The sequence below is a fragment of the Hypanus sabinus genome, chromosome 11 (assembly GCF_030144855.1).
Source record: "Hypanus sabinus isolate sHypSab1 chromosome 11, sHypSab1.hap1, whole genome shotgun sequence".
In the NCBI taxonomy this organism is placed as follows: Eukaryota; Metazoa; Chordata; class Chondrichthyes; order Myliobatiformes; family Dasyatidae; genus Hypanus; species Hypanus sabinus.
In genome coordinates this window covers 66,832,000-66,842,981 of record NC_082716.1, presented here as the reverse complement: position 1 = coordinate 66,842,981, position 10,982 = coordinate 66,832,000, and the positions used below count along the sequence as shown (strand labels likewise).

Sequence of the window (10,982 nt, the reverse complement as noted above, 5' to 3'; positions counted from 1 at the left end):
AAGGGATGTTGTGCATCATGGACATTGTGAGATTAAGGAATGTAACAACAAGGAGTATCCACTATAAAACTATGTTAATTGCCATGATGTGTTGTTTGAATGGAAGAAATCAGACTGTGTTAATGGGCAAGAACAAAGGATGTGTCTGTCTTTTGTTGACTCTGCACTTATGAAACTCGTATTTATGAGGCTTTGTTGTAATTTCACCCGGACCAGAATTGTGAACAGTGCTTGGGATCAAGAGATAGTTTCACAAGTTGGAACCAGAGTTCCCGACAATGACTGAGTGGTGACTAGGAACCCTGAGCCCAGATATCCTTGTGACTTGCTATGTAGTATGTTGTGTGGTTTATTTGTGCTATCTATTTCATGACAATAAACTAGGCTTAAATTACTTTGTTGTGCTTGTACACTTACTATCACAGCTCCTGGACATGTGAATAGTTTGGATATGATCAATCCAGCCTGTTACACTTTGGCGCTGCGAGGAGGCGCCAGGAAAATGTGGAGGTGGACAAGCAGTCGAGCGATTTCATACCTGAGATTTATTGGGTCCCCAGATGGACAGGTAATTCTGAGGGTTCTGGATTACTGGCTAATGTTTTGATTAAATGTGGTCCCCCAGATGTTGGAAGAAGGTATTTTTCTGAATTGTCTTATGTTAAGCTTCCATATGTAGTATCACAGTCCCTTTAGCATATAGCTTTCCTTCTAAGAAGGATTCTCTCTCTCAGGTAGAGTCGATTTTTATGACTGCATTGCAGAAGTTCAGCATAGTAGTAGCTGAGCTCTCTGAGGAAAACAAGTGACTGCAGCATGAGTTGGCCTCTTTGGGTTGTCAGAACACTATTTTAAGTGAAACAGCACGGGCGGATTAGGATTGCTCTGAGTGCCACGAACCTAAACAGATTGCTGTGGTATGTAGACTGGCTACCATAATGCAGAATTGGCGCATGCGTGACAGCGGAGCCTGTAGAGGTCCGATCTATGATCCTGCAGGAGGACTGGGACACATTCTTGGGGTGGGGATATCTGGTATGATGATGATTCAGATTGGGACGAAGACAATGTAATCGAGGCTCGCCCCCTCCATTATGTAAAAGTTAAAGAGGAGCGACGGAATGTGAACAAGGTGCAGTGGCTGTCCCTACCACCACGAGACCACTATTTGTAACTACACTACCACCGAGGATCAGGATTTAGCCCAGCGACTGTGTCAGTGGCCAGGGGAATCTTTATCCAGCCTGTCTATTGGATCTAGGAGACTCCCAAATGATTTTTAGTAAGCATGAACTGATTCAGTTGGGTTCATAACTTCGGATCCATTGGTGCTGGCTGAATTACGGGCTGGTCAGGCTAGTGGAGTTGAACGCTCTCTGTGGGCAGAGGTCTTAAAAGCTGCCTTTTTGGATTGGGATGCTTCTCCCCATCCCCGGAAAACTTTCCTGGAGGCTATTTCATGCTTCTATGATATGGCAACACAATCTGCCATTTATAGTAATAACAATGCCTCTAAAGGCCCTCACGTTGCCCCCTTTTCCCTTGGTACGCACATCCTGTTGACGGAATGGGGACTCTCACAGTGGCGATTTATCTTGTTGGCTCTATTAGGGCCAGCTGAGGGTCGGACTGTTGCAGAGGCTAGCAGTCTATTGGCCTGACTTGAAGGGTCAGATGTAGGTAGGGATTGGGTGTAGGTTAAGGCTGCTTTTAAGGCAGCAAGGGCAGTCTGGGCACTTGATGAATGGAACCAGGAATGCCCCAAAGCAGCTGACTGTCCCAGCAGTCAGTATCAAAGAGCCCTTCTTCTTGTCTTAGTAGAAAGGAAATGCTTCTATTCCTGCTGAAGGCACGGGAAGATAAGGGAACAAAATAACAGTGTACTTACGGGTGTACTTGATGTGCTGTACCGTGAGCATTTGATCCAGGTGGGTTGTATTCTATCACCTAAACAAAAGTCGCCCTTTCGACCCCGACACTGGAACGTAATGTTAAACCCAAAAAGAAGGACATTCCTGGTTATATCTGGACGCATGAATTGGACCCTGGATGGCAGATTACTCAACCTGTTGCCTGGGAGTATGGCCAGGGCTCTGGAACCCCCGCTGTTGCTATGAGGACAACCCACACTCCTGGTGTCCCAGAGGGAGACCTGAGGTCATGCGTACCTATTACCCATCGGTGGTCACACAGTAATGAGCAGCGGTGAATCACCCTGGTGGACACTGGGGCTGAGGTTACCTTACAAGGGAATCCGGATCTATATTAGGGAGCGAGTGAATATTTAGGGATATGGGGATCGGTTACAGATGCTGTACAAAGGTCCATCTCACTATTGGCGAGGGTCCTTCTTGATCTGACCCTGTGCTCATCTCTCAGGTACCTGACAACATTTTAGGAATTGACTTGTTAACAGGAACCTCTATCATGACACCCTTTGGCAAATTTGCTTTGGTATTAGGAAGGTGTCCATTCTGGTTGGGAAGACAAAACGGAAACCTGTCTTTGTACCCTTGCCATTGCAAGTAGTAGTTACAAAGCAATATCACATCCCGGAGTGGAGGCATAAGGAAATCGGCGAGACAGTTGAATCCCTCCAAAACCTGGGGGTTCTCCATCCTGCCTCAACCAGTTCAGAAACCTGCTGGTTCATGGTGCATAACTATCGATTATCTCCAGTTAAATTTGTTCGTCCTTCCACTGGCCACAGCTGTTCCAGACGATTGAGGACATTTCTAGCTGGATTGATAGTTATGATTTGGCTAATGCTTTCTTCTCCATCCCTATTGTTGAGCAATCCCAAGGTCAGTTTGCTTTCACATGGAATGACCTTCAGAACATCTTTACACAGCTTCCATGATGTGCTATTGCAGGGGTCCTCTAAAGAGGAGGGTTCTGAAGCCCTGAATACTTTAATTTATCACATGTAATCAAGAGAATGGTAAATTAACCCTGATAAAGTAAAGGGCCCAGCTATGACTATTCATTTTCTGGCAATACAATCCCAATAAGGTCAAAAATAAGATCCTAGGCATAGCACTTTCTATGACAAAACAAGAGGCCCAAAACAAGTTGGCCTTCTGGGATACTGGCAGTGCCACATGCCCTATTAGACCATGCACCTTTGACCAGAAAGAAGATTAATTTTGCATGGGGCCTTGAGCAATGATCAGCTTTTGAAGTTGCAAAGGAGGCCGTCGCCATGACCTTACCCCATCTCCTTGTTGAGAGGGCATCCCTTTTAAGTTGTAGGTCCTGTTGAAGATGATGTGGCTGTCTGGAGCCTCTGGCAGAAGTATGGTGGAAAGAATATGCCTCTGGGTTTCTGGTCCCAAAAGCTTCCTGATGCTGACACCAGATACACTGGGGAAAAAACCTCCTGCCTGCTATTGGGCTTTAGCAGAAACTAAAACTCAGATGCGGGATTCCCTCTTCTCTCTTCTTCCTGATCTTCCTGTTATGGGATGGTACTTTCTGACACACTCACGCGTAAGATACAGCATACACAATAGTGTTCTATTGTTAAGTGGAAGTGGTATATTTCTGTATGAGCATCAAAGGGACAGAACACGATGAATAAAATACATGAACTGGTTGCTGAATCCCCTCAGGCTGTGTCACTGACACTTGGAGCTACTCCAGTAAATGTCTCACCTGTTGTGTGGGGGTGTTTCCTTTGATATTCTGATGTGCTCAGCAGGGCTGTGACTAGAACTTAAGCTTCTAAAATGACGCTTGGCTGCCATTTGCCCTGGATATGCCCCTGCTCAGGTTTGGCACATTGATTATGTCGGTCCCCTTCATTTACAGAAGCAATTCGAGTACTTCCTCACTAATGTGGATACTTATTCTTGTCTTTTGATGGCAATGCCTACTGTTAATCAGGATGGTAACCTTAAGGGATTAGAACATCCTGCTTCTGCAAACAGAGATCCCCTTGAAATCCAATCCAATAATAGTTCTCACTTGTTGGGTTCCAGGATACAAGAGTGGTCTGGCTCTGGTTGGTCTTCCATGTCCCCTATTATCCATATTCCATGTCCCATTATCCTCAGGCCATTGAACGAATGAATGGCCCATTAAAACAGCAAAATTGTTTACTTACTTCTGTCCACACCTTATCTGGATGGTTACCTGCCTTTCACCATGCTTTGTATAATATGAGCAATCACCATTTGAAAGGAGGTACTCCAGATTTGTTAATGATAGAACAATGTGAGAAAAAAGGATTTGGCTAACTCTGCACTTGTGAAATTCATACTCAGGAGGGTGCTTTCCCAGGCTTCATTGAGTTTCCACCCAGACCAGAATTGTGATAGGTGCTTGGGGCCAAGGGGTGGGGTCACAAGTCAGAATCAGAGTTCCACTGACAACAACTAAGTGGTGACTAGGAATTGTGAGCCCAGAAATTTCTGTGACTTGCTATGTAGTATTTCATGTGGTTTATTTATTCTGTCTATTCTATGATAAAACTAAATTCAGTTAGTTTGTTGTGCTTGTATACTCATTACCACATCTCTGGGACAGTCATATAATTGGGTGTGATCAATCCAGCCCATATGGTGGTGTCACAATAACAACTTCACACACCATGTCAACAACACTAAGGAATCTTAATGTGGGCTTCATGAAGTGGAAGTTGGGGGGACACACATTAGTCCTCACTGAGAAATCTGCACTGCAAAGGCTTCCTGGTTGTCAGCATCTCAAAGGATCTATCCTGGGCCCAACACATTGATGCAGTCAGGATGAAGACACACCAGTGGCTCTACTTCATTTAGAGTTTGAGGACATTTGGTATATCCCCAAAGGCTCTTACAGATTTCTACAGGTACATTGCGGAGAGCATTATGACTGGTTGCACCACTACCGGGTAAGGAGCCAGAGGATTGCAAGAGGCAGCAGACGGTTATGGACTCAGCCAGCTCCACCACAGGCACAGTCCTCCCCACTGAGGACATCCTCAAGAGGTGAAACCTCAGAAGGTGGTATCTATCATCAAGAAACCTCACCATCCAGAATGTCTTCATCTCGTTACTCCCATCAGGGAGGTAGTGCAGGAGCCTGAAGACCCCCACACAGTATTTTAGGGACATATTCTTCCATTCTGCTGTCAGATTTCTGAAGTCCATAAACCCATGAACACCACATTATTATTATTTCTTTTCACCATTTATTTAGTTTTGTAATTTATAGATTTTTATGTCCTGGCACTGTACTTCTTCCATAGTACAATAAATTTCATGTCACATGAAACATAATAACTCTGATTCTGAGATTAATTTATTGTCAGAAATAAACTAATCCTGGGTGCTATGAAATTGGCTGCTATTATGATCCTCTCAAAGCACTTCATCACCACAGATGTGAGTGCTACTAGACAAGAGTCATTAAGGCAGCTCTCCCTGCTCTTCTTGGGCACTGATATAATTGTTGCTCTTTTGAAACAGGTGGGAACTCTTCTGTAGAACCTGACAGCATACCGTCAAAGCTTTTTGGAACTATCTTTAAAAGTCCTTGTTAGTCAGTGATATTTAAAAGCTGTTCAAAACTTAAAATAAAATCAATAAAACAACTTAAAAATAAATTTATTTGTACTAAATACTATCAGACATAAATGACAGCAGATTATTAAATATTGAAATAAGCAAAATTTTATGTTAAGTAACTCCATAAACTAATCAAAAGAAAAACATGGGAGCCGGGGGAATGCGTGTCTACTTAGTTTTACACATATAATGTAGTGGTGTCATGACGTATACATTCACATACTTTAATGTATAACCCATAATGAATTATGTAAACCACAAAGAATGTTTAATCAAACAGTATATTTACAATATTACTGAAATAGTAAATACATCTGCTCATCCCTGCTTCGGTATAAACTCCAACTCTATACAGAATGCATCTATGTATATACACACAGAACTACTATATGTACACACACACACACTGTATATACAACTACCATATAGACATCCATGGCAGAGTGAATTTTAAATTGTCCCATTCAAACCTAAAGATTTACTTGCTGAGGAGGATTTGTGGGACGATGTTTTTCCTGACAATGGGGTCACTCTTCTTGGCAGGGAGACTTGTGGCTCTGAAACAATCTCAGGTTCTGGGGCCTCCTCCATGGTGGTTGCAGGACTCTGCGACTGCAGGAAATGGTTCTGACAGCTCTGACACTTTCCTTCTTCAACAATTGATGTTTCTCTTCTCATCTGATCGATATGTCATCTTCAGATGACATCAGATGCAATCTATGCTGTGTAGGAGAGTGGTCCAGTTCTGTCTTTCATCTTTTGATCACCTTGGTAGTCCTTCACCAGGACTGCTTGTCCATGGGTGAAACATTGAACCTCCTCGTTTGAGGAGTCCTCGATTTTTTTCTTGGCTGTTTCCCTGCATACTCCATCTGACATTGGGTTGTTTTTTTCTTTTGAAAACTTTTTTTATTGCATTTTTAAGTGATTACAGAGTAAAGTATGGAAAAAAAATTATATAACCCTTCCCCCCTCCCCTTAACCCCTCCCCCTCCCCTTAACCCCTCCCCCCTAACTTCCCTATAGAAAAAAAAGAAAAAAAAGAAAGTGCCTGGATATTTGAAGATCCCCACATGCTCCATGGAGTTCGTAATAACTTTAGTATATATATTTATTTCTTTCCCCAAGTAACCAATTGTTTCATCTTCAGAGCACCTATATATTTAGTCCTGTCTTTTGTAAATAAGGGCACCAAATTTTCAGAAATGTTTCATATTTATCTCTTAAATTATAAGTAATTTTTTCTAATGGAATACAGCTATAAATTTCTTTCTTCCAACAATCTATGACATTGGGTTTGAGATTATCCAAGCATGAATGCAAGGGATGAGCCAGGAACAGCATCGCTGGTGAGTTGTTGGTTGTGCAGTGTGTGGTATTGTGATATTCAAAGAGGTATTTAGTGAGCTTCAGATTCAGTGTCAGTGTAGCGTGTTCTGCTGACAGTCCATTCTTTATACTCTGAGACAAACCCTTCTGCCAAGCCTTTTGTAGCAGGGTGGTACATGTAATATGTGCTGATGTAATATGTCTTATTCCATTTATTTTCAGGAATGACTGAAACTGTTCCACAACAAACTGTGGTCCATTATCCCTAAGTATTCTAAAATATAGGCTTCGCAACACATCAACCATGTGCAATGCTATAGTGGAGGCTATTGGGAACACTTCTGGCCACATTGTAGCTGCATCCACTACCAGAAAATTTGTGCCCTTGAATGGTCTGGCAAAATCCACCTGAATCCTCTGCCAGGGCAGTGAAGGTCATTCCCAAGGATGGAGAGGTGCTGCTCTTGGCATCTTCAGGACGTGTTGGCATTCCAAGCAGTGTTTGGCAAGCTGTTTAATCTGGTGATCTGTCACAGGCCAGCAGCCAAAGCTTTGAGCTAATGCTATCATTTTGACTACACATAGATGACCGGCCTGTAATTCCTCCAACACTTTAGCTCTCAGCTTGGATGGTACAACAACTCTCAATCCCCACATAAGGCAACGTCCATCAAGGGCAAGTTTATTCTGAATTTCATTAGCATTTCCACGGTTAGTTGTCCTCTTGAATTTGATCTTGTAATTGTGCCCTTCAAGAAACAGAGCCCAACATTATTGGAGTTTCATCAACAGCATTGAAGATTAGTGCTCTTTTTGAAACTGCAACTTGACTTTTTACCTTTCCCTCTTCCTTGTGCAGTCCATTTATTTTTCTTTGTCTGACATGCTTTTTGCATGTGTTCTACTTTGTTCAATTTTCTGCGAGATTCTCCTTTAAACTTTCATTGGTCTGGCGTTGGAAGCCCCTGACACAATGGTAACATAATTTGTTCATCTTCTGTTTAGAAGCTACAGTTTTATTCACGCTAACTCTCATTCCTCACTGCAACTCAATTGCATCTAAAGCTGCAGTTTTCATTTATACAGGCATTTCAACTGCTCTTTTAAATGTGAGTTGAGCTTCAGTTAAGAGCTGTTTTTGAATAATTTCTCGAAAGATTCCACAAACGAAACAATCTCTTTTCGCATCATTAAGCCCTTCACTAAACTGACAATGCTCAATGACTCAAGAACATATGCCAAAATAGACTCTCCTTCCTTCTGATTCTGCTTATGAAACCTAAAGCGTTCCGCAATCAACAGTGGTTTCAGTTCTAAAAGTTCCTGCATTACTTTCACAATATCAGCAAAGCTCATTCCAGCTGGTTTAGTTGAAGCAGTCAAACTTCTAAACAAACTGTACGGTTTACCACCTGGTGCACTAAGCAAAACTGGCTCTTGCTTTTCATTGGCTATTTCATTTGCTTTAAGATACTGCTTAATTTGTTCAGTATACATCATCCAGTTATCTGTTGAGCAACTGAATACGTCTTTCTTTCTGATGTAGCTAGCCATTTCTGCTTTTATTAAAATCTATTATTATTATCACCCAGTACTCACTGTTTATAAACCTGTGAACTTGATCTGTTTTTGCGTTTAAAAAGAACTCATCTGTTTCCCTCCCCTTTTGAAGAAGAAAACATGCTGTGCTTTTTTTTAAAACCTGAAAGTCTCTTCATTTCCAAAGAAAAAAAATTGTGTTGTTCTTCACTATTCTGAGTGTCCAGTTGCACAAGGAGGTATCGAGAGCGATGTCTTTAAGCTTTTTGATTAGTTTTGAGGGGATGGTAGTATTGAATGCTGAGCTCTATTTCATGAAGAGCATTCTGTTATATGCATCTTTGCAGTCCAGACCCAATGAAATGGCATCCGCTGTAGACATTTTGTGAAGGTAGGCAAATTGGAGCAGATCCAAATCACTTCTCAGGCAGGAGTTGGCAAGTTTCATCACCACTCTCTCGAAGTACTTTATCACAGTGGATGTAAGTGCTATTGGATGATGGTCAATCAGGGAGGTTACCACTTTATTCTTAAGCACTGGTATAATTGAAGCCTACTCGAAGCAGATGGGTATCTCAGACAATTGAAGTGAGAGGTTAAAGTCATCGGTCAACATGCCAGCTAGTTGATCCACGCAGGTCAAAGTTAAACTGTTGGATCAATGAATCCCTGTACATTGTTTACCTTACTTGTGAGATATAGTTGTACATTAACCTGAAGGCTCTACACCAATTCCTAATGAATTATTAAATTACAGTGTAATGGTGCCTGCTTTAGCTCTTCAGGAGGTCCTTTCAAAATTCAAAATAACGATGATGCGGAGTTTTATAGCCTTTGAGTTTGATTAGTTGATTTAATGTTGCTATTTTGTAATTTTAAAGGCTGTAATATGATTTTAAACCTCATTCTCCAGTGTTAAGACTGCCTGATTCATTTTCCTGAGAGTTCCATGTACCTATCTAAGAGTCTCTTAAAAGACCCTATTGTATCCGCCTCTACCACCTTTGCTGGCAGTGCGTTCCACTCACCCTCCACTCTCTGTGTGAAAAAGCGAAAAGACCTCTGTGAGAAGAGCATTTCTGAATGCAGTGCTTTGAACCTTGAAGTGCAACGGCTACAGCAACAGAAGGCTATGAGTGTACACAGAGTGGCCACTTTATCATGTACAGGAGGTACCTAATAAGGTGCCACAGAGTGCATATCACAAGCTTGCTGTTGATATTAAGATAAACTTACTTGAGTGTTTGATGAGTTAGCCCTCACCCCAGTGAACAGAGTGAGTGAGGCTAACCACCTGCAGGTTCTGCTGCAAGTTTTACATCAGGCCATACCATCCAGTTTCAACTTTAAGTATAAGACCACATTCAGGAAATAGCCTGGCATTGTTTAGGCTTCAGCTGCATCACAATGATCCTGCTACAAACAGCACTTCTGCTCGACTTAGATCTCTGTGATTCCTGTAACCCTGAGAAAATTTCACTTCCATGTACTTCAGTAATACAGAGCTGTATCACATTATAAAGTGCATTTAAAATTGACTCAACATTTACTTAGTTCTCTGCTCTGTTATTGATTCTGTATTTTTTGATTGCTTGGTATTTACCCAAAATGACTGTCCGTAAAAGACTTGTCATTGCATTTCTGAAATCCTTAACTCAAAATTTTCTAGATCCATTGCAGTTTCCTGCAGAGCCAACAGATCAGTAGAAGCTGCAGTTCCCATTGGTCTGGACTTCATACTACAGCACCTCTACTCCCCTGGGACATATGGCTGGACTCTCTTTGTTGATTTTAGTTCAGCCTTCATAACCATCAAACCAGGTCCAATCTGTAGATGGATCACAAACTTCCTTTCTGACAGGAGGCAGTATATGAGACTAACAAATACAGCCCCACATTCTGTGCAGTCATCCTTGATGAGCCACAGGGGGGTGTTCTCTCCCCTCTGCACCAATGACTGTCTCTCCAATTAAACCGAAAATGTTTACAATGTCACTCTCATTGGACTAATCACCAGAGGCGTGAACAAGCTAGTGTCCCAGTGCAATCACAACAACCAAGAGCTGAATGCCCCAAAACTACGGAGACGGATATCAACTTCAGGAGAACTCTGTCTCCTCGCCACCCACTCGTCACCAACAACTCTACAGTTAGCATCATTTCAACATTTAGGTTCTTGTTCATCATTATTTCTTGTGGGAGAACCATATCTTAATAACAAAAAGGCTCAGCAGAAGATGTACTTCTTGAAGGGGTTGGTACAATTTGATCGTCCTCACAATATATGGGAGAAATTCTAGAGAGCATCCTCACATCAGCCATTACTGTCTGGTTTAGTGCAGCATCCTCCCACAATATATGAAAACTACAGCAAATTGTCAGCTCAGCAGAAAAGGCTGTTGTTCACCATCACGGCAGGAATTGCATGTGTCCAGAACAAAGAACTGAGCAGGAGAAATCATTGAGGATGCTCCCCACCCTGCAAACTGCCTTTTCCAAAAGCCCTCTTCTGGAAAGCACTTTTGGGTTATTAAGACAAAAACTTCACCCCATTTTAAAAGTTTA

At 42.1% G+C, this 10,982-nt stretch overlaps 1 protein-coding gene across 1 annotated transcript in view; it reads left to right on the top strand.

Annotated features, from left to right (window-relative positions):
* Positions 1 to 459: 459 nt before the first annotated feature.
* Positions 460 to 10,982, top strand: part of LOC132402058 (zinc finger protein GLIS3-like) — a 371,909-nt gene continuing 361,386 nt past the window's right edge. Inside the window, exon 1 of the mRNA XM_059984584.1 lies at positions 460 to 568. The gene's annotated coding sequence lies outside the window, so the exon portion shown is untranslated. The remainder of the gene's footprint in view (positions 569 to 10,982) is intronic.